Source organism: Bos indicus, chromosome 18 (assembly GCF_029378745.1).
Source record: "Bos indicus isolate NIAB-ARS_2022 breed Sahiwal x Tharparkar chromosome 18, NIAB-ARS_B.indTharparkar_mat_pri_1.0, whole genome shotgun sequence".
NCBI classification, from domain to species: domain Eukaryota; kingdom Metazoa; phylum Chordata; class Mammalia; order Artiodactyla; family Bovidae; genus Bos; species Bos indicus.
In genome coordinates, this window is record NC_091777.1 from 60,413,597 (window position 1) to 60,418,938 (window position 5,342).

Genomic DNA, 5,342 nt, shown 5'->3' on the forward strand with positions numbered 1-5,342 from the left:
TTAATTAATGAAGACAACCCACTCCTACTCAACTCTATCAAAGGTCTGTTAGCTAGAAGCATTTTGAACCAATTTTTTATCTCTGACAGTATTACACCAACAACATTGCCACAAATAAACAGGCCTCGTTACTTCAAGCAAACTGTTCCTTTTCCACCTGCCCCACATAATCATCTTAGGTTTAGTGTAGCACTGACAATCAACCTTAATGCACAAATCTAAAACTATCCCTCAACTGTCTTCAGATTCTCCGATCTCTTAAGATATTTCCCCACTATTATAACCACTTTCCATTGCACTTGTCAGCAATCCATAATTCAGCATTATCCACACTGGGTCTCATGGACTGGAAAAATACCAACCAACGTTCACTTTTAAAATTCAAATAAAACACTAGTATCAGACCAAAGAGGCTTCCCAGGTGGCTCAGTGGTAAAGAATCCTCCTGCCAATGAAGGAGATGCAAGAGATGGGGGTTTTATCCCTGAGTCAGAAGATCCACAGGATTAGGAAATGGCAGCCCACTCCAGTATTCTTGCCTGGGAAATCCCATGGACACAGCAGCCTGGAAGGCTACACTCCATGGGGTCTCAGAGTCGGAAATGTCTGAGCATAGAGACCATTTTATATTTTTCTTTGATTCTAGAGCTCATATCAGTAACCAGCATCACTGAAAATTATCTCCTAAAATGAACAGTCTCTCGTCAATTTATTACCCTGGTCATATAAACCAGAAAAGGACAGTAATACGCCTCCCTAACACTCGAGAAAGAACTGCGGCTCCACCACCAGTTGCAAAGATGAAATTCTAAGCTAACTTCTGAACAAGTGTTTTGGTATATTTACAAAATTCTAAGTGCCATGTCTCAATTATAATAACTTTCCCCCTATAAATTACTATATATTTCGTGCACGATATATGTTACCTCAGGATTTTACACTGAAAGGAAATTAGACCACGGGCCTCTCAAAGTAACAAATGAATTTACTTGGTGAGGAAAGGCTGGGGGATTAGGAAGGTCCAAAGTGACCGGAGACCACAGATATGGAGTAGGGGGAACCTATGCGCCGAGCTTAACAAGACTAAAAAGCAAAAAGCGGTACCTCACTATTCCTGGGGCAACCGCACCTACCAAGACTCGGCTTCAGGAATTGCTCTAAACTCAAGTTCTTTGAGTAGAGACACCAGCGACTCCCAAGCCCTAGGTTCCAGCGGAAAGGGACAATGAGGGGTGGAGCCTAGGACACACGCCTGCGTCTGGACGTGTGAGGGGCAGGGCCCGGCGAGCCCTGCCAAGCATACACCTTCCTGCTTGTTCCTCCGTTTGGTTCCAGAGGTATCTTGTCAGGGTTAAGTAGTACTTGAGGATCTCTCACGTCTTGTGTTGCACCACTGATTGCTCATTAGTCTAAGTAAGTACAACACTTTTAATAAAACCTTAAAATTCTGTGGGATAATCACAATAGAAGGAAGGGTTTTGGCATAACATTTGGAGTCCTGCATGTCCGACGACAGAGGTTGACATGGTTGGATGGCATCACCGACACAATGAGTTTGAGTAAACTCTGGAGTTGGTGATGGACAGGGAGGCCTGGCGTGCTGCAGTCCATGGGATCACAAAGAGTCGGACACAAGTGAGCGACTGAACCAAACTGTACGTGGAGTCGTGCTGATGAGGCTGAAGCGATTCAGAGGTCTGGGAACTGTAACCTGGTCTGGTGGCCCGGCTGGGGTTGGGTGGGGCTTGATGTGGGATCCTGGTGGGTGGAGCTGGATATAGGGTGCTAGCTGAACCCAGCAATATTCCTACAATTAGAATTTAAGCAGTTTAAGTAAGCAAGAACTGGCTTTGTGTACGGATCATGATCAAGAAAAGAGTCCGAAATGCAGTACGTGGATGCAGTCTCAAAAACTACAGAATGATCTCTGTTTCCAAGGCAAACCACTCAACATGACAGTCAGTTCAGTTCAGTCGCTCAGTCGTGGCCAACTCTTTGCGACCCCATGATCCCAGCATGCCAGGCCTCCCTGTCCATCACCAACTCCCAGAGTTCACTCAGACTTATGTCCATAGAGTCAGTGATGCCATCCAGCCATCTCATCCTCTGTCGTCCCCTTCTCCTCCTGCCCCCAATTCCTCCCAGCATCAGAGTCTTTGCCAATGAGTCAACTCTTCGCATGAGGTGGCCAAAGTACTGGAGTTTCAGCTTAAGCATCATTCCTTCCAAAGAAATCCCAGGGCTGATCTCCTTCAGAAGAGACTGGTTGGATCTCCTTGCAGTCCAAGGGACTCTAAAGAGTCTTCTCCAACACCACAGTTCAAAAGCATCAATTCCTCGGCGCTCAGCTTTCTTCACAGTCCAGCTCTCACATCCATACATGACCACTGGAAAAACCATAGCCTTGACTAGATGGGCCTTTACCGGCAAAGTAATGTCTCTGCTTTTGAATATGCTATCTAGCTTGGTCATAATTTTTCTTCCAAGGAGTAAGCCTCTTTTAATTTCATGGCTGCAGTCACCATCAGCAGTGATTTTGGAGCCCAGAAAAAGACACTCTGACACTGTTTCCACGGTTTCCCCATCTATTTCCCATGAAGTGATGGGACGAGATGCCATGATCTTTGTTTTCTGAATGTTGAGCTTTAAGCCAACTTTTTCCCTCTCCATTTTCACCTTAATCAAGAGGCTTTTTAGTTCCTCTTCACTTTCTGCCATAACGGTGGTGTCATCTGCATATCTGAGGTTATTGATATTTCTCCTGCCAATCTTGATTCCAGCTTGTGCTTCCTCCAGCCTAGGGTTTCTCATGATGTACTCTGCACATAAGTTAAATAAGCAGGGTGACAATATAAAGCCTTAATATACTCCTTTTCCTATTTGGAACCAGTCTGTTGTTCCATGTCTAGTTCTAACTGTTGCTTCCTGACCTGCATATAGGTTTCTCAAGAGGCAGGTCAGGTGGTCTGGTATTCCCATCTCTTTCAGAATTTTCCAGTTTATTGTGTTCCACACAGTCAAAGGCTTTGGCATAGTCAATAAAGCAGAAATAGATGTTTTTCTGGAACTCTCTTGCTTTTTCGATGATCCAGTGGATATTGGCAATTTGATCTCTGGTTCCTCTGCCTTTTCTAAAACCAGCTTGAACATCTGGAAGTTCACAGTTCACGTATTGCTGAAGCCTGGCTTGGAGAAGCCAGGATCTCCTTGCAAGGAGATCCAACCAGTCCATTCTGAAGGAGATCAGCCCTGGGATTTCTTTGGAAGGAATGATGCTGAAGCTGAAACTCCAGTACTTTGGCCACCTCATGCCAAGAGGTGACTTATTGGAAAAAACCCTGATGCTGGGAGAGATTGGGGGCAGGAGGAGAAGGGGACGACAGAGGATGAGATGGATGGATGGCATCACCGAGTCGATGCACATGAGTTTGAGTGAACTCCGGGAGTTGGTGATGGACAGGGAGGCATGCCGTGCTGCAATTCATGGGGTCGCAAGGAGGCTGACACGAATGAGCGACAGAACTAATTGAACTGACAAGCTAGAACGTGAAACACACAACTCTTAGAAAGGGCTACTTCATACTAACATTTCCAAGGAGAAAAATGTCTTTGTATTAACATACATAGTGCACAGTTAAAAGATAATGAGTAGAACTTTACTGGTGGTCTAGTGGTAAATAATCTACCTGCCAATGCATAGGACCCAGGTTTGATCCCTGGTCTGAGAGGACACCACATGCCTCGGAGCAATTAAGCCCGTGCAACACAAGTACTGAGCCTGTGCTCTAAAGCCTGTGTTCTGCAACAACAGTAACCCCAGTACTGTTGTACACCAGTAACCCCAGCCTGTACACAAGTAACTGGAAAGTCACTTCTGCTTGCTGCAACTAGAGAAATCCCACGTACAGTTAAAAAAAAAAAAAAAAAAAAAAAGGCTTAGTATAGCCAAAAAAACACAAAAAGACATTGAGTCCTCTGTACTGACCAAAAGAAGCATCAAAATGCCAGTCTCCAACCATACCCCAGCCAAGTTTACGTGGAGAATTCATAGCCTGATTGCTGTAAAAAGAGAAAGAAGTCAGCAAAATGAAGACTTAGCACAGCCAAAAATAAACTTTAAAGATTATTAAAGAGAGAAAAAAACGTTTAATGAGAAATGCATACTTCTTTATAAAACTTTCTGTTCCATGCTTATGATGACAAAGCTTCAAATACTTATATGAGAAAAAGTTGTTTACATCATAATATTTAATACTTAAGCGAATACTTTAATGTAATGGAATGTCAGATTACTATATGATCACTTGACGGTAATTAGGCAATTTACTTCTTGTTGAAAAATTGTAATATATTTTCTCTCATTTCTTTGTTGTCTGTTTCTGAAAGATCTGTCAGTTCTGGACAACAAAGCACATTGTAAAATATAAAGTCTTAAGAAGACACTAGAATTTTTTTCACCAAAATTATCAACTTGGCACTATCTGTAAATGTTTCTATGTGTATTATCTGACTGAACTCAAGTCCTAAAGTAACTGTCTTTCTTTACATTTACAGGGCACCCACTATGTTCCCTGTCATCGCCTATATGCATTTTAATGTTACAAAAGTTTCAAAATAACCCATTGACTTATGTATTTGTTAGTGTAAAGCAGGAAAGAAATGTAAACTGAACATTAAAACTGGGTCATAACATGTGGATAGAAAAAGCAACACTAAGGAAAACCTATTGAAAAAAAAAAAGAAATAGGATGGCAGGGTTTAAGAGATTAGCACTGAAACATGTATATTACCATATGTAAAAGAGCCAGTGGGAGTGTGATGTACGAGCAAGTGCTCTCGGACAATCTGGAGGGATACAGTGGGGAGAGAGGTGGGTTCAGGCGGGAGGGCACATATGTACGCCTACGGCCTATTCATGTTCATATATAGCAAAAACCATCACACTATTGTAAAAAAAGAAAAAATAATTAACGGATGGTGAGTTAGGCTGAACAGATAATCAAAGCTTTCACACACCTAACACATTTGTGTAGTTTTCCTACAGTTTGAATTTTCTGAGGGTCAGAAAGTTGATATATTTTATTGTATTGTCTACATGTGTAAGTTTTCACTGCAGAATGGATTCTCAGATGATCTGCAATGTCATTTCTTATCACTGAACGGTTTGCCACATAAATAACATTTACATGGTTTCTCTTATGTATGAACTGCCTAATGGGCAGTTAATGCTGAACATGCACTAGAAACTCTGACACGTTCATTTCACTTGTATGTTTTCAATACACTATGAATTCTCTGATGAATTATAAGGCCTAGACACTTGACTAAAGGCTTTGTCACAC

The 5,342-nt window shown here is 42.3% G+C and overlaps 1 protein-coding gene across 1 annotated transcript in view; it reads right to left on the bottom strand.

The window, feature by feature from the left end:
- The window catches only part of LOC139177188 (zinc finger protein 665-like), a 52,684-nt gene that overhangs the window by 38,638 nt on the left and 8,704 nt on the right, over positions 1 to 5,342 (bottom strand). The gene's annotated exons all lie outside the window — the stretch shown is intronic.